Source organism: Oncorhynchus nerka, linkage group LG19 (assembly GCF_034236695.1).
Source record: "Oncorhynchus nerka isolate Pitt River linkage group LG19, Oner_Uvic_2.0, whole genome shotgun sequence".
In the NCBI taxonomy this organism is placed as follows: domain Eukaryota; kingdom Metazoa; phylum Chordata; class Actinopteri; order Salmoniformes; family Salmonidae; genus Oncorhynchus; species Oncorhynchus nerka.
Window position 1 is genome coordinate 1,875,376 of NC_088414.1, and position 22,581 is coordinate 1,897,956.

At 42.9% G+C, this 22,581-nt stretch overlaps 1 long non-coding RNA gene across 1 annotated transcript in view; it reads right to left on the reverse strand.

The window, feature by feature from the left end:
- Positions 1 to 22,581, reverse strand: part of LOC115147119 (uncharacterized) — a 39,233-nt gene that overhangs the window by 8,057 nt on the left and 8,595 nt on the right. The window lies entirely within an intron of this gene.

The following is a 22,581-nucleotide window of genomic DNA, read 5'->3' on the forward strand; positions in this document are numbered from 1 at the left end:
TGCCAAAATGCTACTAAAGGACTATCAGACCATGAAAAACAAGATTCTCCGGTCTGATAAAACCAAGATTGAACTCTTTGGCCGGAATCCCAAGCGACACGTCTGGAGGAAACCTGGCACCATCCCTACGGTGAAGCGTGGTAGTGGTGGCGTCATGCTGTGGGGATGTTTTTCAATGTCAGGGACTGGGAGACTAGTCATGATTGAGGGAAAGGTGAATGGAGCAAAGTACAGAGAGAAACCTTGATGAAAGCCTGCTTCAGAACGCTCAGGACCTCAGACTGGGGCGGAGGTTCACCTTCCAACAGTGCAACGACCCTAAGCACACAGCCAATACAATGCAGGAGTGGCTTCGGGACAAGTCAATGAATGTCCTTGAGTGGCTCAGCCAGAGCTTGAACCCAGATCAAACATCTTTGGAGAGACCTGAAAATAGCTGTGCACCGACAATCCCCATTCAACCTGACAGAGCTTGAAAGGATCTGCAGAGAAGAATGGGACATACTTCCCAAATACAGGTGTGCCAAGCTCATACCCAAGAAGACTCGAGGCTGTAATCACTGCCAAGGGTGCTTCAACAAAGTACTGAGTAAATGGTCTGAATACTTAATATATACGTTTTTTTGTCAATTCACAAAAAAATTCCCAATACAGGCAGACATTTTGCATCAGAAATTGAGTGACTGGGTGGTGAGTGAAGATTTTGTGATTGTTTTAGTACACAAATGAAATGTCATTGAATTATTTAAAGTCTAATATTTGACTTAACCCTTATGAAGCTGAAATCTTCATTCTCCACTTTTTGTAAATTGTAAATGTAGGTCCGACACACATAGATTTTTGAAAAATATAATATATGCATGCCTAATTTGCTCATTTCAATTGTCATACCACATAGAAACCAAATATACCAAAAAATATAAATGTTTTTTTTTCTTCAGAAATGCCTTCTGGAACATGTGAACTATCATATGCTTTAATAATAAACGTGTATACAACCTGTAAATATGAATACAATTGTTAAAATACAAGGCTAGTTGGTTTAGCCATGGAAAAAGGCAACCTTCCCGCTAGCCATGATTGGCTAAGATAATGAGTGGTCTGGACATGCCGATAGATGAGTCCAGATTAGTCTGCCATGTAGCATGCTTCTGTCTATAATTTGAGTTGGTCAGTATGTGTAGGTAATCCATTCCAACACTGCTTTTTTGAAATATATCTCGTAGTAGATCTTCATAAGTGTTGCTCTCCACTTTCTGGAGGACTGAGTTTTGAAATCAGTGGAATTAGAGTATGATAGCTAAGGAGATGGAGAAAATTCTGCAGTTTGATAGCAAATATGAAAAGAGTTGTATAAAACACCCTTCTCCGGATTACATCTTCAAACTAAGGGCAACATGGCATCCGTGACAGAGAGGGAGAAGCGTCCATCCATGTATACAGGTAAGAGAGTCTAGTTAGCTACATTTTCAGAAATTACACATTTCTAGTTTTGTCAGAAAGTAATTTTCATTTCAAGTTAAAGTGTACTGTTAGCTAGCTAGCTAGCTAACATTACGTGTAAGATTTGTTTAGTAATATTATTCGTATCTCAGAGCCATTTGTATTGCTAGTTATAGCCTAATTTTAACTAGCTAACATTGAACCTGGTTGGTTAGATACCTACAGATTCATGCAGGGTAGTAACGTTATGAGTTGGGATTATTGGTCCTTGTTTAGCTGGATAGTTACATGTCTAAGCAAAAGACTCCACTATGCAAGTAATTATTTCAATAGAATGTTTATGATGTCACTGCAACAACTGTCGATAGACGTAGCTGGTAAATCGACTCCAATTTCAGAGCACTGTTGTCTGGAGTGTGTCAGATTGCAGAATAACTGACACATTTACAAATGAATAGCACAGTTGCAGTCACCAACGCTTTGGGTAACATAAAAACAGCCTAACCAGCTCTGCTAGGGTGAGTAAAATGGTCAGAGTGAGCTGTTCTTTCATTTATGTCTGGAAGTAGCTAGTAAGCCAGCTAACATTAGCCAATTAGCTTGGGTGCTTGACTGCCTTTGTGAGGTCAGAACGCTTGGATCAACCATACTCTTCGGCCAAAGCGTCCAGTGTGCTCTCGGAGCATTCACACTCTGAATTTACAAATGCCCAGAACTCACTCTGGCACTCCAGATTAAATTTACGAACACACCCGTAGTAGAAGCCAGCCTTTAATCTTGAAATATTTGGTTGTTTAGTACATAGCAACACATGTGAATCCTTAAACAGATGGGTGGGGCTAAATCTTAAAGAGGGTGTGAACAATGCTGAATGGGTGTAGACAAAGAAGAGCTCTCCAGTAGGTAACAGAAGATTCAAGGGCCATTTTCTCAAAAGTGAGATTACAAGTTTATCAATTTTCAAAGCAGAATTACATTTACATTTACATTTAAGTCATTTAGCAGATGCTCTTATCCAGAGCGACTTACAAATTGGTGCTTTCACCTTATGACATCCAGTGGAACAGCCACTTTACAATAGTGCATCTAGGTCTTTTAAGGGGGGGGGGGTGAGAAGGATTACTTTATCCTATCCTAGGTATTCCTTAAAGAGGTGGGGTTTCAGGTGTCTCCGGAAGGTGGTGATTGACTCCGCTGTCCTGGCGTCGTGAGGGAGTTTGTTCCACCATTGGGGGGCCAGAGCAGCGAACAGTTTTGACTGGGCTGAGCGGGAACTGTACTTCCTCAGTTCAAGGTTCTTAGCGCTCTGGGACGAGGACACAATGGAGTTGTCAACCGTGATGGCGAGATCATGGAACGGGCAGTCCTTCCCCGGGAGGAAGAGCAGCTCCGTCTTGCCGAGGTTCAGCTTGAGGTGATGATCCGTCATCCACACTGATATGTCTGCCAGACATGCAGAGATGCGATTCGCCACCTGGTCGTCAGAAGGGGGAAAGGAGAAGATTCATTGTGTGTCGTCTGCATAGCAATGATAGGAGAGACCATGTGAGGTTATGACAGAGCCAAGTGACTTGGTGTATAGCGAGAATAGGAGAGGGCCTAGAACAGAGCCCTGGGGGACACCAGTGGTGAGAGCACGTGGTGTGGAGACGGATTCTCGCCACGCCACCTGGTAGGAGCGACCTGTCAGGTAGGACGCAATCCAAGCGTGGGCCGCGCCGGAGATGCCCAACTCGGAGAGGGTGGAGAGGAGGATCTGATGGTTCACAGTATCGAAGGCAGCCGATAGGTCTAGAAGGATGAGAGCAGAGGAGAGAGAGTTAGCTTTAGCAGTGCGGCGCGCCTCCGTGATACAGAGAAGAGCAGTCTCAGTTGAATGACTAGTCTTGAAACCTGACTGATTTGGATCAAGAAGGTCATTCTGAGAGAGATAGCGGGAGAGCTGGCCAAGGACGGCACGTTCAAGAGTTTTGGAGAGAAAAGAAAGAAGGGATACTGGTCTGTAGTTGTTGACATCGGAGGGATCGAGTGTAGGTTTTTCAGAAGGGGTGCAACTCTCGCTCTCTTGAAGACGGGAGGGACGTAGCCAGCGGTCAGGGATGAGTTGATGAGCGAGGTGAGGTAGGGGAGAAGGTCACCGGAGATGGTCTGGAGAAGAGAGGAGGGGATAGGGTCAAGCGGGCAGGTTGTTGGGCGGCCGGCCGTCACAAGACGCGAGATGTCATCTGGAGAGAGAGGGGAGAAAGAGGTCAGAGCACAGGGTAGGGCAGTGTGAGCAGAATCAGCGGTGTCGTTTGACTTAGCAAACGAGGATCGGATGTCGTCGACCTTCTTTTCAAAATGGTTGACGAAGTCATCTGCAGAGAGGGAGGAGGGGGAGGGGAGGAGGATTCAAGAGGGAGGAGAAGGTGGCAAAGAGCTTCCTAGGGTTAGAGGCAGATGCTTGGAATTTAGAGTGGTAGAAAGTGGCTTTAGCAGCAGAGACAGAGGAGGAAAATGTAGAGAGGAGGGAGTGAAAGGATGCCAGGTCCGCAGGGAGGCGAGTTTTCCTCCATTTCCGCTCGGCTGCCCGGAGCCCTGTTCTGTGAGCTCGCAATGAGTCGTCGAGCCACGGAGCGGGAGGGGAGGACCGAGCCGGCCTGGAGGATAGGGGACATAGAGAGTCAAAGGATGCAGAAAGGGAGGAGAGGAGGGTTGAGGAGGCAGAATCAGGAGATAGGTTGGAGAAGGTTTGAGCAGAGGGAAGAGATGATAGGATGGAAGAGGAGAGAGTAGCGGGGGAGAGAGAGCGAAGGTTGGGACGGCGCGATACCATCCGAGTAGGGGCAGTGTGGGAAGTGTTGGATGAGAGCGAGAGGGAAAAGGATACAAGGTAGTGGTCGGAGACTTGGAGGGGAGTTGCAATGAGGTTAGTGGAGGAACAGCATCTAGTAAAGATGAGGTCGAGCGTATTGCCTGCCTTGTGAGTAGGGGGGGAAGGTGAGAGGGTGAGGTCAAAAGAGGAGAGGAGTGGAATGAAGGAGGCAGAGAGGAATGAGTCAAAGGTAGACGTGGGGAGGTTAAAGTCGCCCAGAACTGTGAGAGGTGAGCCGTCCTCAGGAAAGGAGCTTATCAAGGCGTCAAGCTCATTGATGAACTCTCCGAGGGAACCTGGAGGGCGATAAATGATGAGGATGTTAAGCTTGAAAGGGCTGGAAACTGTGACAGCATGGAATTCAAAGGAGGCGATAGACAGATGGGTAAGGGGAGAAAGAGAGAATGACCACTTGGGAGAGATGAGGATCCCGGTGCCACCACCCCGCTGACCAGAAGCTCTCGGGGTGTGCGAGAGCACGTGGGCGGACGAAGAGAGAGCAGTAGGAGTAGCGGTGTTGTCTGTGGTGATCCATGTTTCCGTCAGTGCCAAGAAGTCGAGGGACTGGAGGGAGGCATAGGCTGAGATGAACTCTGCCTTGTTGGCCGCAGATCGGCAGTTCCAGAGGCTACCGGAGACCTGGAACTCCACGTGGGTCGTGCGCGCTGGGACCACCAGATTAGGGTGGCCGCGGCCATGCGGTGTGGAGCGTTTGTATGGTCTGTGCAGAGAGGAGAGAACAGGGATAGACAGACACATAGTTGACAGGCTAGAGAAGAGGCTACGCTAATGCAGAGGAGATTGGAATGACAAGTGGACTACACGTCTCGAATGTTCAGAAAGTTAAGCTTACGTAGCAAGAATCTAATTGACTAAAATGTTTAAAATGATACAGTACTGCTGAGGTAGGCTAGCTGCGTTGTTGACACTACCTAATCAAGTCGTTCCGTTGAGTGTGAAGTTTCTACAATGCTGCTTTTGGGGCTAGCTGGCTAGCTAGCAGTGTTGGTTACGTTACGTTGCGTTAGGAGAACGACAATAGCTGGCTAGCTAACCTAGAAAATCGCTCTAGACTACACAATTATCTTTGAAACAAAGACGGCTATGTAGCTAGCTATGTAGCTAGCTACGATCAAACAAATCACACCGTTGGGACTGTAATGAAATGAAATGAAAATGTGATACTACCTGTGGAGCGAAGCGGAATGCGACCGAATGCGAAAGTTCTATTCAGTAGACGTTGGCTGGCTATTGGCTAGCTAGGAGTGTCTCCTACGTTAAGGATGACAAAATAGCTGGCTAGCTAACCTCGGTAAATTAAGATAATCACTCTAAGACTACACACTCTAACTACACAATTATCTTGGATACGAAGACAGCAAAGACAACTATGTAGCTAGCTAATACTACACTAATCAAGTCGTTCAGTTGAGTGTGATAGTTACTACAGTGCTACGGTAGCCGGTGAACGTATGCTAGCTGGCTAGCTGCTAGGCAGATAGGAGGACGACGAAATACGATAATAACGCAATTATCACTCTAAGACTCCACACTCTAAACTACACAATTATCTTGGATACGAAGACAGCAAAGACAACTATGTAGCTAGCTAACACTACCCTAATCGAGTCGTTCAGTTGAGTGTGATAGTTACTACAGTGCTACGGTAGACGGTGAACGTGTTAGGCAGATAGGAGACGACGAAATACGATAATTACGCAATTATCTTTGATACAACGACGACTATGTAGCTAGCTAAGAAGAAATTGCTAAGATTGGACAAATCAGACCGTTGTACTATAATGAAATGTAATGAAATGTAATGAAAAAGTTATACAACCTGCAGACCGAAGCGCGGATGCGACCGGCTCGCTCCAACCCGGACGTGGAAACAACTTTCCCATAGTTCCTCAACTGTAGTGTATGATATATAATTTTCTAACTCTGAGTCTCTACTTTTATTCAATCTAAAAAAACACAATTTCAAATGTTGTTACATAAGCCCGAATTGAGCCGGTCGGTCACATACAGTACAGTCAAAAGTTTGGCCACCGACTCATACAAGGGTTTTTCTTTATTTTACCTATTTTCGATAGTTGATTGTATAATAATAGTGAAGACATCAAAACTATGAAATAACACATATGGAATCATGTAGTAACCAAAAACGTGTTAATCAAATCCAAATGTATACAGAAGATAGCCTATTATGGCAAGAACAGCTCAAATAAGCAAAGAGAAACGAAACGACGATTCAATTGAGCTTTAATTTAGTATCTTACATGTGTGATTTAATGAATGTTTTTGAAACGACAGTCCATCATTACTTTAAGACATGGTCAGTCAATGTGGAAAATTTCAAGAACTTTGAAAGTTTCTTCATATGCAGTAGCAAAAATCATCAAGCGCTATGATGAAACTGGCTCTCATCAGGACTGCCACAGGCAAGGAAGACCCTGAGTTACATCTGCTGCAGAGGATAAGTTCATTAGACTTACCTGCCTCAAATTTCAGGCAAATAAATGCTTTACAGAGTTCAAGTAACAGACAAATCTCAACATCAACTGTTCAGAGGAGACTACGTGAATCAGGCCTTCATGGTCGTATTGCTGCAAAGAAACCACTACTAAAGGACACCAATAATAAGAAGAGACTTGCTTGGTCCAAGAAACACAAGCAATGGACATTAGACCAGTGGAAATCTCTCCTTTGGTCTGATGAGTACAAATTTGCTGGTGACACTATCTATGATTTATTTAGAATTCATGGCACACTTTTAACCAGCATGGCTACCACATAATTCTGATTTGCACTTAGTGGGACTATCATTTGTTTTTCAACAGGACAATAACACACCTCCAGGCTGTGTAAGGGCTATTTGACCAAGAAGGAGAGTGATGGACTGCTGCATTTGATGACCTGGCCTCCACAATCACCTGACCTCAACCCAATTATTATTCTATTTTTTACTTATTATTATTATTTGTATTTAATAATAATAATAATAATAGTCCATATTTGTATTTACCTTTATTAAACTAGACAATTCAGTTAAGAACAAATTCTTAATTACAATGACAGCCTACCCCCACCAAACCGGGACCACGCTGGGCCAATTATGCGCCGCCCTAAAGGACTCCAAATCACGGGTAGATATGATACAGCCTGGATTCGAAACAGGGACTTTAGTGACGCCTCTTGCACTGAGATGCAATGCCTTAGACTGCTGCACCATTCAGGAGCCCAATTGAGATGGTTTGGGATGAGTTGGTCCACAGAGTGAAGGAAAGGCAGCCAAAAAGTCTCAGCATATGTGGGAAATCCTTCAAGACTGTTGGAAAAGCATTCTTCATGAAGCTGGTTGAGAGAATGCCAAGAGTGTGCAAAGCTGTCATCAAGGCAAAGGGTGTCTACTTGAAAGAATCTACCTGAAAGAATCTAAAATCTAAAATATATTTTGATTTGTTTAACACTTTTTTGGTTACTAAATGAGTCCATATGTGATATTATTTTTGATGTCTTAACTATTATTCTACAATGTAGAACATTTTTTTAAACAGAAAAACCCTTGAATGAGTAGGTGTGTCGCTGACACCGGCTTGCATAGAGGTCCTGGATGGCAGAAAGCTTTGCCCCTGTGATGCACTGGGCTGTTGGCACTACCCTCTGTAGCCCCTTGTGGTCGGATGCCGAGAAGTTGCCATACCAAACGGGGATGCAACCAGACAAGATTGTCTTGATGGCGTAGCTGTACAACTTTGAGAATTGGAGGACCCATGCCAAATCGTTTCAGTTTCCTGAGTGGGAGTAGGTGTTGTCGTGCCCTCTTCATGACTGTCTTGGTGTTTTTGGACCATGATAGTTTGTTAGTGATGTGGACTCCAAGAAACTCGAACCTCTACAGCCACGTCAATGTGAATGGCCACCCTTTTCCTGTAGTCCACAATCAGCTCTTTTGTCTTCCTCACGTTTAGGGAGAGGCTGTTGTCCTGGCACCACACTGTCAGGTCTCTGACCTCCTCCCTATAGACTGTCTCATCGTTGAGGGAGAGGTTGTTGTCCTGGCACCACACTGTCAGGTCTCTGACCTCCTCCCCATAGACTGTCTCATCGTTGAGGGAGAGGTTGTTGTCCTGGCACCACACTGTCAGGTCTCTGACCTCCTCCCCATAGACTGTCTCATCGTTGAGGGAGAGGTTGTTGTCCTGGCACCACACTGTCAGGTCTCTGACCTCCTTCCCTATAGGCTGTCTCATCGTTGAGGGAGAGGTTGTTGTCCTGGCACCACACTACCAGGTCTCTGACCTCCTCCCTATAGGCTGTCTCATCGTTGAGTGAGAGGTTGTTGTCCTGGCACCACACTGTCAGGTCTCTGACCTCCTTCCCTATAGGCTGTCTCATCATTGAGGGAGAGGTTGTTGTCATGGCACCACACTGCCAGGTCTCTGACCTCCTCCCCATAGACTGTCTCATCGTTGAGTGAGAGGTTGTTGTCCTGGCACCACCATGTCTCTGACCTCCTCCCTATAGACTGTCTCATCGTTGAGGGAGAGGTTGTTGTCATGGCACCACACTGTCAGGTCTCTGACCTCCTCCCATAGACTGTCTCATCGTTGTCAGGGATCAGGCCTACCACCGTTGTGTCGTCAACAAACTTGACGGTGTTGGAGTCGTGCCTGGCCACGCAGTCGTGGGTGAATAGGGAGTACAGGAGGGGGCTAAGCACGCACCACTAAGGGGATCCCACATTTGTTGTCTACCCTCACCACCTGGGGGGCCCGTCAGGAAGTCCATGATCCAGTTACAGAGGGAGGTGTTTAGTCCCAGGGTCCTTTACTTAGTGATGAGATTTGAAGGCACTATGGTGTTGAACGCTGAGCTGTAGTCAACAAATAGCATTCTGACGTAGGTGTTCCTTTTGACCATGTGGGAAAGGCAGTGTGGAATGCAATGGAGATTCCATAATCTGTGGATCTATTGACGAGGTATACGTGTTGTAGTGGTTCTAGGGTTTCTGGGATGATGGTGTTGATGTGACATGGCAGCAACACAACATGACAACACTACATGGTAGTAACACAACATGACAACAATACATGGTAGTGACACAACATGGCAACAACACGGTAGCATTACAACATGTCAGCAGCACATTGTTAGGCACAGACAACAGCACAAAGAGCAAAAAGATAGAGATAACAATGCATCACGCGAAGCAGCCACAAGTAACCGTGAGTGTACATGATTGAGTTTGAATGTAGAGATGGAGATAAAACTGTCCAGTATGAATGTTTTGCTGCTCGTTCCAGTCGCTAGCTGCAGAAAACTGAAAAGAGGATCGACTCAGGGACATGTGTGCTTTGGGGACCTTTAACTGAATGTGACTGGCAGAATGGGTGTTGTATGTGGAGGTTGACGGTTGCAGTAGGTATCTCAGATAGGCCTCACTCAGCCCTAAGAGGGTTTTATATAATAGGGTAATGTGGTTATTTACTGAGAAAGTTGTTGGAGGCCTCCCAGGTGGCGCAGTGGTCTAGGGCACTGCATCGCAGTGCTAGCTGTGCCACCAGAGACTCTGGGTTCGTAAGCAGGCTCTGTCGCAGCCAACCAAGGTTAGCGCGCACTACACCAGGCCGCCACAGGAGTCGCTAGTGCGCGAGGAGACAAGGATATCCCTATTGGCCAAACCCTGCCTAACCCGGGCGACGCTAGGCCAATTGTGCATTGCCCCACGGACCTCCTGCGACAAGAGTAACTCTGGAGTAACTCTGCCAGATCCCGGTCGACCAGGGGCTGAACCTGTTTTTAATTCCCTTTTTCTTTATGAGGAGTTGGTTCTTAACAATACCACAGAAAATATCAATAAAGAACGTCCACTCAATCAGAGGCAATCAAGCTGATTCTATGCCAATTTACAGAGGCCAGGTCATAAAGGAAGTGTTTCTGTAAACGTCTATGACAAATCAGGACAGGTGTGTTTTGAGCAGCCATTACAAACACAGGCTGATCACTAAGGTCATAACAGAAAACACCAGACTGATACCTAATCAGGATTATTTTTTAAGATAACATTAAGGAGAGTAGGCTTTTCTGGGTGTTTGGAGTCAATCCTTGTGGGACTGGTAAAGATCTGAGGTAAATTTAGGGAGTCCCATTGTTTTAAGATTTGGTCAGATGGTTTAAGCATGTCCCAGTTCAGGTCAACTAGCAGGACATATTTAGACTTAGTGTAAGGGGCCAGGAGAGAGCTTAGGGGCATGTAGAGTACAAGCCTGTGCTGATTGTGGACGAGAACACCCAGCAACTGTCTACAAAGAGCTATTTGAAAGCTTAATGCTTAAAACCAGCAAATCAAATTGTCTGGGGACAGACTTGGTGGAGACAACCGAGCACTGAAGGTGTTCCTTGGTAAAGATTGCCACTCCACACCTTTGGAAGATCTGTCTTGCTGAATAAGGTAATGGCCAACACATCTGGATTAGAGATATGAAACCACACTTATAATTAATCTTTTTTTTTGTAATAAGCTTTGGAGTTAACATGGAGAAAACCCAGGCTTTTACGAGAGCAGAAATCAGTAAAGCAGAATCATCAGAGTACAAGTCAGAATTGGGGCTAGCAACAGTAGACGGACCATATTTTGTACGACATTTGAATGTGCATCAGATTGCAACAAGATCATATTGTACAGTAATTTAATCAAGTAACATGAATACAAAGTCGGTGAGAGGTTAGTATAAGAAGTGAGGCCACGAGTCTGTGTAACCAATAGAGAGTCAGAGTCACGAGTGTGGGAACAAACAATGTCTGTCCCACTGTCGTGTAAACAGCAAGTTCATAGTCAAAAAGGACACAGGAGTCAAGGAGCTAGTAGCACAAAACACAAGAAAAAGGTTTCATGGTTTGGAGAGCCAAGTTCAAAGAATCACTCGCCCAAAACAAAATAACCTGAGAGAGTAGCTCTCTATGAGTCCAGTAGGCTATAAAAGTTTGAGAAAAAAATAAATAAACAGTAGGTCTATGGTAGTCTGTGTTTCTGAGTAAAGCTCAAATACAATTCACAAGTTAACCCTTTGACACATATAAACACAGGAGTGTGATCATTCTACAGTGGTCCCTGCAGTTTACGCTCAAAACGGTGTGATTAGAATACTTATTTAGAATGTCCAGTTATGATTGATGCAACTGTCAGCATTTGAGCCTCACAGTTTATTCACAGAAACATTTTGCACACTTTACAATGTTATGACCTCAATGTGAGCAGTTTATTTTTGGATGCAATGTACAGACATTCACAGAAGTAGTGACACCATAACACAATTATCCAAACTGGAAAATGTAGGCTACATTAGTCCTAGCGCTACCTGAGAAAAGAGTGACCTAACACACGTAGTCATAAAGTCATATTTAGCTAACTCTCGGCTGACAGAAACCATAATATTAATTAGCTAATAGCAATGACTATTTACAACATCACATCACGGGTGAGCTCACCAGTGAACTAAATAATTGACTAAAATACTTTCTAAAAATCAAAAGTAATCAAACTCTGGGTAGTTTGTGCATCCCACTATGTTTGGTTTTGCGTCAAACAAAGATAAAAGTTTACAAGATGAGTTGGGTCTGCTTGCAGTATGTCGGAGGGGGTGTGTTGTCTACCATCATTCACTTCTGGAAGTTTACTCGAAAGATGAGTGAACCATCCCTTCACCTCATTTTGTTATAACATCTTTGGTCTGACAGCAGTTTACATAACAACCAGAATGCATGGTATGCTGTCAACAAACATGGCACCATACCTACAGTATACTGTAGCTGAGAAAGTAATACAAAGTGTATGTTGTGTAGTAAGCTGTTAGTAGCCCATGTGCCTCACCCTAATAATTTGGTCTATTTACCCCTCTTAATTTCACCTACTGTTCTGACTTGGTGGTGCACATGTAGCCTATAGACTGTTTTAGAGAAATGTCATCATCAAATATTTTAAGAGCTTTCATTATCTGCTTGCTTATATGTGCCCTTTATTTATCCTACTGTTCTGGCTTGGTTTACAGGGAGAATACTGTAAGAAAGGCCCATGTCCGGAATTCTGTAGCTGTACATTTCAAAAGTACTGAACAAATAGTTAAATTGACTAGGTCAATCTTTGCTCGCTCATTAACCTCTTAGTTAAAATTACGGACTGCCTCTAATCTGCTCGTCGTCACTTTATGCCATAGTTTGTACATCTCAATTGTCAGTAGGAACCACATTTGTTTTAGCAAGTCAAACGTATCAGCTATCTTTTTTAAAAAGGCAGTAAATGAGGTTGAATAATAAGTGTATGTTGTATAGTAAGCGGAAGGTAGGTAGGTGGTTAGAGCATTAGGCCAGTAACTGAAAGGTTGCTGGATTGAATCCCTGAGCTGACAAGGTAAAAATACGTCATTCTGTCCCTGAACAAGGAAGTTTACCCACTGTTCCCCGTTAGGCTGTCATTGTAAATAAGAAGTTGTTCTTAAAATTTCTTAGGGCTAGGTGTTCCGCTAACGGGACAACTTCCCGTTATTTTGTAGTGACGCTGCGCAAATCGGAAGCTGTTTTTTTTGGATCAAACGCACCAAATAAATGGACTCTTTATATATGGACGGAATTAATCGAACAAAAGGACCAATTGTGATGTTTTGGAACATATTGGAGTGCCAACAAAAGAAGCTCGTCAAAGATAAGGCATGTTTTATATTTTATTTCTGCGTTTTGTGAAGCGCCTGCAGGGTTGAAATATGCTACTCTCGTTGTTTACTGTTGTGCTATCATCAGATAATAGCTTCTTATGCTTTCGCCGAAATGCTTTTTTAAAATCTGACATGTTGGCTGGATTCACAACGAGTGTAGCTTTAATTTAGTATCTTACATGTGTGATTTAATGAAAGTTAGATTTTTATATCATTTTATTTGAATTTCCAAAGCTGCATTTTCCCTGGCTTAACTCCTTATGGCTGGGTGGCAGTAATGAGTACCTTGAATGAATAAGGTTCAACGATAAGTAAACTGCCTGCTACTCATAACCAGAAGCTAAGATATGCATATTATTATTTGGATAGAAAACACTCTGAAGTTTCTAAAACTGTTTGAATGATGTCTGTGTATAACAAAATCCAACCAGGAAGTGGGAAATCTGAGGTTTGTAGTTTTTCAACTCTTTGCCTATCCAAGATACAGTGTAAATTTGGTCCGGGTGCACTTCCTAAGGCTTCCACTAGATGTCAACAGTCAATAGAACCTTGTGTGAGCCTTCTACTGTGAAGGAGTAGAGAATGAGAGCTGATCAAGTAAGAGGTCTGGTAGAGTGCCATGAGCTCATTCAGGTGCGCTGCCGTAAGAGGTAGTTGCGTTCCATCGCATTTCTAAAGACAAAGGAATTCTCAGTTGGAACATTATTGGAGATTTATGTTAACACCCTAAAGATTGATTCTATACATCGTTTGACATGTTTCTACGAACTGCAATGGCATTGTTTGACTTTTCATCTGGCCTGAGCGTTGTGAATTTGGATTTGTGAACTCAAGGAGCGAACAAAAAGTAGGTATTTGGACATAAATGATGGACTTTATCGAACAAAACAAACATTTATTGTGGAACTTGGATTCCTGGGAGTGCATTCTGATGAAGATCATCAAAGGTAAGTGAATATTTATAATGCTATTTCTGACTTCTGTTGACTCCAAAACATGGCGGATATCTGTATGGCTTGTTTTTGTGTCTGAGCGCCGAACTCAGATTATTGAATGGTGTGCTTTTTCGGTAAAGGTTTTTTGAAATCTGACAAAGTGGTTGCATTAACCTCTTCGATATATGGGGCGCTATTTAAATTTTTGGATGAAAAACGTTCCCGTTTTAAACAAGATATTTTGTCAGGAAAAGATGCTCGACTGTGCATATAATTGACAGCTTTGGAAAGAAAACACTGACGTTTCCAAAACTGCAAAGATATTGTCTGTGAGTGCCACAGAACTGATGTTACAGGCGAAACCCAGATAAAAATCCAATCAGGAAGTGCCGCATTTTTTGAAACCGCCTCATGCCAATGACTCCTTATATGGCTGTGAATGAGCTACGAATGAGCTTACGTTTTCCACGTTTTCCCCAAGGTGTCTACAGCATTGTGACGTCTTTTAGGCATTTCCCTTGAAGAATGACTGTAAGACCACATATATGGCATGTGGTCACATGGTGTCTCTCGCAGAAAACCTTGCCTAAAATACAGAGGTAGCCATTTTTCCAATCGCTTCTTATGAGAAACCAACTGCCTCGACGGATATATTATCGAATACATATGTTAAAAACACCTTGAGGATGGATCCTCAAGGTGTTTCTGTCGATATTATGGAGCAAATTTTGAAAAAAGTTTGGCGTTATAGTTGAAGTATTTTTTCGGTTGATTTCTCAGCCAAGCAGGATGAACAAACGGGAGCTATTTCGCCTACAAAAATAATATTTTTGGAAAAAAGAAACATTTGCTATCTAACTGGGAGTCTCCTGAGTGAAAGCATCTGAAGTTCTTCAAAGGTAAATTATTTAATTTGGTTGCTTTTCTTATTTTTGTGAAAATGTTGCCTGCTGCCAGCAGAGCCTAGATTAGCATTATGCCATGATAAACTTACACAAAAGCTTGTCTAGTGTTGGCTGTAACGCATATTTAGAAAATCTGAGATGACAGTGTTGTTAACAAAAGGCTAAGCTTGTGTATGAATATATTTATTTCATTTCATTTGAGATTTTCATGAATAGGAAAAGTTGCGTGATGGTAATGCGCTTGAGGCTATGATTACGCTCTCGGATACGGGATTTCTAGTCGCAAGAAGTTTATCTAAAGTTCCATGCATAACACTTGTATTTTCATCAACATTTATGATGAGTATTACTGTAAATTGATGTGGCACTCTGCCAAATCACCGGATGTTTTGGAAGCAAAACATTACTGAACGTAACACGCCAATGTAAACTGAGATTTTTGGATATAAATATGAACTTTATCGAACAAAACATACATGTATTTTTTTAACATGAAGTCCTATGAGTGTCATCTGATGAAGATCATCAAAGGTTAGTGATTCATTTTATCTCTATTTCTGCTTTTTGTGACTCCTCTCTTTGGCTGGAAAAATGGCTGTTTTTCTGTGACTAGGTACTGACCTAACATACTCGTTTGGTGTGCTTTAGTCGTAAAGCCTTTTTGAAATCGGACGCTGTGGTGGGATTAACAACACATTTATCTTTAAAATGGTGTATAATTCTTGTATGTTTGAGGAATTTTAAATATGAGATTTCTGTTGTTTGAATTTGGCGCCCTGCACTTTCACTGGCTGTTGTCATATCGATCCCGTTAGCGGGATCTAAGCCATAAGAAGTTTTTAACTAGGCACGGTGCTGAAAGAATGCTGTGCTGTTGGGACAGCTTTATGTAGGCCCGAACAGTTTGTGGGCACCGTTTGTCACCTTCATAGTGCATTTAATTTGGCAGATTCTTTGCTGGCATGCATTCCAAAAAATAGGGTGATTTTGTCCCACCAAGATTTACATGCTAAAATCACAACTGGACACAACATACATAAACTTGTGTACGATGCAATATATATGCTGATATGAAATATGATTGGCTACTTTTTAAGGGACAGAAAATGAGCAGCAAAACTCCTCTGGTTGTAAACTTTGTGGATTTGCTCCTTATTAGAATGGAGAAATCTAACTGTATTTGTTACATGCCCCGATTGTAGACTTTACAGTGAAATGCTTACTAATGGTAATGGTAATGGTAATGGTCCATACCAGGTATTTGCTTACTAATGAGCCCTTTCCCATCAATACCGTTCAAAAGTTTGTGGTCATTAGGAATGTACTTATTTTGAAAGAAAATTAAATGTTTTTGTCCATTAAAGTAATGTCAAATTCATCAGAAATACAGTGTAGACATGTTAATGTTGTAAATTACTTTTGGAGCTGGAAACGTCAGATTTTTTATGGAATATCTACATAGGCGTACAGAGGCCAATTATCAGCAACCATCACTCCTATGTTCCAATGACACGTTGTGTTAGCTAATCCAAGTTTATAATTTTAAAAGGCTAATTGATCATTACAAACCCTTTTGTAATTATGTTAGCACAGCTGAAAACTGTTGTCCTAATTGAATAAGCAATAAAACTGGCCATCTTTAGACTAGTTGAGTAATCTGGAGCATCAGCATTTGTGAGTTCGATTACAGGCTCAAAATGGCCTGAAACAAAGACCTTTCTTCTGAAACTCGTCAGTCAATTCTTGTTCTGAGAAAGGCTATTCCATGCGAGAAATTGCCAAGAAACTGAAGATCTCATACAATGCGGTGTACTACTCCCTTCACAGAACAGCACAAACTGGCACTTACCAGAATAGAAAGAGGAGTGGGAGGACCCGCACAACTGAGCAAGAGGACAAGTACATTAGAGTGTCTCGTTTGAGTAACGAACGCCTCACAAGTCCTCAACTAGCAGCTTCATTAAATAGTACCCGCAAACACGAGTCTCAAGTGAATCTTTCAGAAGGATGAATCACTCTGCAGCACTCCACCAGTCAGCCCTTTATGGTAGATTGACCAGATGGAAGCCACTCCTCAGTAAAAGGCACATAACAGCCCGCTTGGCCTGAATGCAAAGCGTCACATCAGGATGATACCTGGCGTCATACCTACGGTAAAGTATGGTGGTGGCAGCATAATGCTGTGGGGATGTTTTTCAGCTGCAGGGACTGGGTGTCATGCCTGTTCCCGCTCTTCCTCCCCCTGGTGCTCGAGGGCGCCAGGCTCTCCTGGATTACGCAATTAAGCCACCATCAGCTTTGCCCCGTCACTCACATCTGCGCTCATTGGACTCAGCTGAAATCTATTACTTGTGTTACTGCATTCCCTATATCTGTCCGTTCCCTAGCTCTGTTCCCTGCTTCAGGATTGATGTTTGTCCTATGTCCTTGTGTACCCTTGTGCTGACGCTAATCCTGCCGTGTTCTATGTCCTTTCCTGATTAAATGTTTGACTCCACGTATCTTCTTATCCTGTCCGGTGTCATTCCTTAAACTGGGAGACTAATCAGGATCAACGGAAAGATGAACGGAGCAAAGTACAGAGAGATTCTTGATGAAAACCTGCTCCAGAGTGCTCAGGAACTCAGACTGGGATGAACCTAAGCACACAGCCAAGGCAATGCAGGAGTGGCTTCGTGACAAGTCTCTGAATGTCCTTGAGTGGCCCAGCAGGAGCCCGGAATGAACCTGATCAAACATCTCTGGTGAGACCTGAAAGTAGCTGTGCAGCGACGCTCCCCATCCAACCTGACAGAGCTTGAGAGGATCTGCAGAGAAGAATGGGATAAACTCCCCAAATACAGGTGTGTCAAGCCTGTAGCATCATGCCCAAGAAGACTCATGGCTATAATCGCTGCTGAAAGAGCTTCAACCAAGTGAAGGCTCTGAATACTTATGTAAATGTTATATTTAAGTATAAAAAAAAAAATGTTTGCCATTATGTTATATTGAGTGTAGTTTGATGAGGGGAAAAACAATTTTATGTAACAAAATGTGGAAAAAGTGAAGGGGTCTGAATACTTTCTGAATGTATATGTGTGAGTGTGTGGCGTCAATATGCATGTGTGTGAGTGTGTTTTGTTTGTGTAAGTAAGGATGCTGAGGGGAAGACTGCTTATCATAATGGCTGGAACGGAGCAAATGGAATGGCAACAAACACATGGAAACCATGTTTAATAAACAGTGCATTCGGAAAGAAATCAGACCCTCTGACTTTCTCCACATTTTGTTACGTTACAGGCTTATTCTAAAATGGATTAAATATAACTTAACAGAACGGTGTCAAGGCACAGATCTGGACAAGGTACCAAAACATTTCTGCAGCATTGTAGGTCCCCAAGAACAAAGTGGCCTTCATCATTCTTAATTGGAAGAATTGTGGAACCACCAAGACTCTTACTAGAGCTGGCCGCCCAGCCAAACTGAGCAGTCAGGGGTGAAGGGCCTTGGTCAGGGAGGTGACCAAGAACCCGATGTTCACTTGGACAGAGCTCCAGAGTTCCTCTGTGGAGACGGGTGAACGTTTCAGAAGGATAACCATCTCTGCAGCACTCCACCAATCAGACCTTTATGGCAGATGGAAGCCACTCATCAGTAAAAGGCACATAACAGCCTGCTTGGCCTGAATGTGAAGCGTCACGTCAGGAAGATACCTGGCACCATCCCTACGGTGAAGTATGGTGGTTGCAGTAAAATGCTGTGGGGATGTTTTTCAGCTGCAAGGACTGGGAGACTAATCAGGATCAACGGAAAGATGAACGGAGCAAAGTACAGTGAGATCCTTGATGAAAACATGCTCCAGAGTGCTCAGGACCTCAGACTGGGGCGAAGGTTCACCTTCCAACAGGACAACAACCCTAAGCACACAGCCAAGAAAACACAGGTGTGGCTTTAGGACAAGTCTCTGAATGTCCTTGAGTGGCCCAGCCAGAGCCCGGACTTGAACCTAGATCGAACATCTCTGGAGAGACCTGAAAATAGCTGTGCAGCGATGCTCCCCATCCAACCTGACAGAGCTTGAGAGGATCTGCAGAGAAGAATGGGATAAACTCCCCAAATAAAAGTGTGCCAAGCTTGTAGCTTCATACCCAATAAGATTTGATGCTGTGTTCACTGCTAAAGGTGCTTCAACAAAGTACTGAGTAAAGGGTCTGAATACTTGTGTAAAAATGTCTAAATGCTTTGTCATTATGGGGAATTGTGTCTATATTGATGAGTGATAAATAGGGTGTAACGGCAGATTTCCTCCTCTTCGTCTGAAGAAGAGTAAGGATCGGACAAAGATGCGGCGTTGTAAGTGTTCAAGATGATTTTAATAAGAAAAGCACTGAACACTATGAAATACAAAAACAATAAACGAATAGGTGAAATAACCAAACCGAAACAGTACCGTGTGGCGACAGACACGGAAACAAACACCCACAAACCAACAGTGAAACCCAGGCTACCTAAGCATGGTTCTCAATCAGGGACAACGATAAACAGCTGCCTCTGATTGAGAACCATATCAGGCCAAAACACAGAAATAGAAAAAACATAGAAACACAAACATAGACTGCCCACTGCAACTCACGCCCTGACAATACTAAATAAAAACAAAACAAAGGAAATAAAGGTCAGAACGTGACATAGGGTCTGAAACGTCCTGGTCAATTTCCGTGGGAAGAGATTTGGGGAATTTTGTTTCAATTCATCAAAAAAGTTAGCTTATAAGAGTGAACTTTTTTTGTGGGATACACATAAGGTAACTCTAGGTCTTGTTTTGGTTAAACTGTCACCAATTAAATGGAATTGCAACCCTCTGCATGCACAGTGCATTCCTCCATCACATGCACAGTGCATTCTTCCATCACATGTGCAGTGCACTCTTCCATCATATGTACAGCTGATTCTCAAGATCTTGCACACTAATGAGATGCTATTGAGCCCACACTACTATACTGTCTGAGCCAAGGACTACATGCTTTCTTGTACGTTTTAATTACAGTACTGGGTGAGGTGAATATATTTTATATGACATACATTATTTTTTGTTAACTAGTAAATAGTAGCCTACAGCAAAGTGTGTTGAAATAATCTATATCGTGTTAACCATTTCTGCCTGTTAGTTTGTGCTACCATGTGGGTTTTAGCTTGCTTGATCCTGCTAACTGAGGAGTGTTATTTCACCTGTCTCCATACTTGTTTAATTTAAAAACATTTACATCACAAAGGAGCTGTTTAATCTAACTGCTTAACTATTTATCTGTACATGGAATTGTATTAGTTTTGTTTTTACAAAAAATAAATTGATTCTTTACAGGAAAATGCCACAGGCACTATCTGATGTGTGGAGACATTTCACTGCAGCTAATGTAGAAGGAAAAGCTGTGTACATTTGCAAATACTGTGCCAAATCATATTTGAAGAAGGCAACAACGATGCCAAGTGAATAAAGTTCCCTCAGCGCTCTCAACAAGCAACCTCTGACAGAAGTCCCTATACTTCTTTTCAATGTGAAAATTATGAATCAGACACCTTATCAAATAGCAACAGCTCATGGTCCTCTTGGAATCAAAAGTTTTTTTTTACTCTATGGAGGAACGTAGTCAGATAAATACTGATGAATGTCTTGCTCAAGCTGTGTATGCAACTGGTTCACCTCTGATGCTCACAGGCAATGTGTATTGGAAGATACAGTGCCTTGCGAAAGTATTCGGCCCCCTTGAACTTTGCGACCTTTTGCCACATTTCAGGCTTCAAACATGAAGATATAAAACTGTATTTTTTTGTGAAGAATCAACAACAAGTGGGACACAATCATGAAGTGGAACAACATTTATTGGATATTTCAAACTTTTTTAACAAATCAAAAACTGAAAAATTGGGCGTGCAAAATGATTCAGCCCCCTTAAGTTAATACTTTGTAGCGCCACCTTTTGCTGCGATTACAGCTGTAAGTCGCTTGGGGTATGTCTCTATCAGTTTTGCACATCGAGAGACTTACATTTTTTCCCATTCCTCCTTGCAAAACAGCTCGAGCTCAGTGAGGTTGGATGGAGAGCATTTGTGAACAGCAGTTTTCAGTTCTTTCCACAGATTCTCGATTGGATTCAGGTCTGGACTTTGACTTGGCCATTCTAACACCTGGATATGTTTATTTTTGAACCATTCCATTGTAGATTTTGCTTTATGTTTTGGATCATTCTCTTGTTGGAAGACAAATCTCCGTCCCAGTCTCAGGTCTTTTGCAGACTCCATCAGGTTTTCTTCCAGAATGGTCCTGTATTTGGCTCCATCCATCTTCCCATCAATTTTAACCATCTTCCCTGTCCCTGCTGAAGAAAAGCAGGCCCAAACCATGATGCTGCCACCACCATGTTTGACAGTGGGGATGGTGTGTTCAGGGTGATGAGCTGTGTTGCTTTTAAACCAAACATAACGTTTTGCATTGTTGCCAAAAAGTTCAATTTTGGTTTCATCTGACCAGAGCACCTTCTTCCACATGTTTGGTGTGTCTCCCAGGTGGCTTGTGGCAAACTTTAAACAACACTTTTTATGGATATCTTTAAGAAATGGCTTTCTTCTTGCCAGTCTTCCATAAAGGCCAGATTTGTGCAATATATGACTGATTGTTGTCCTATGGACAGAGTCTCCCACCTCAGCTGTAGATCTCTGCAGTTCATCCAGAGTGATCATGGGCCTCTTGGCTGCATCTCTGATCAATCTTCTCCTTGTATGAGCTGAAAGTTTAGAGGGACGGCCAGGTCTTGGTAGATTTGCAGTGGTCTGATACTCCTTCCATTTCAATATTATCGCTTGCACAGTGCTCCTTGGGATGTTTAAAGCTTGGGAAATCTTGTTGTATCCAAATCTGGCTTTAAACTTCTTCACAACAGTATCTCGGACCTACCTGGTGTGTTCCTTGTTCTTCATGATGCTCTCTGCGCTTTTAACGAACCTCTGAGACTATCACAGTGCAGGTGCATTTATACGGAGACTTGATTACACACAGGTGGATTGTATTTATAATCATTAGTCATTTAGGTCAACATTGGATCATTCAGAGATCCTCACTGAACTTCTGGAGAGAGTTTGCTGCACTGAAAGTAAAGGGGCTGAATAATTTTGCACACCCAATTTTTAAGTTTTTGATTTGTTAAAAAAGTTTGAAATATCCAATAAATGTCGTTCCACTTCATGATTGTGTCCCACTTGTTGTTGATTCTTCACAAAAAAATACAGTTTTATATCTTTATGTTTGAAGCCTGAAATGTGGCAAAAGGTCGCAAAGTTCAAGGGGGCCGAATACTTTCGCAAGGCACTGTATTTCTGAATGTTCTTCGCCCAGCATACACCCCTCCAACCAGCTTTTTCTACTCATTTGCTGGTGAAGGTCAAGGAAATCATAGAGAAAGCCTGTATTGACTGTATTGCAATCATCTCTGAGGTCGAATGTTCGCGGGCAAGGAATAATTAACGACATCATCTCCACCCCTCAACCAGTATTCTACAAGAACACAGACACAAGGGACAACAGACACAACAGTCTCTACATTGCTGATGAGCTGAAGGCAGTCGTCAATGACCTTGGACCACAGAAGGTATTTGCACTGGTGACAGACAATGCTGCGAACATGTAGGCTGCTTGGTCAAAGTGGAGGAGTCCTACTCTCTCATCACACCCATTGGCTGTGCTGATCATGCATTGA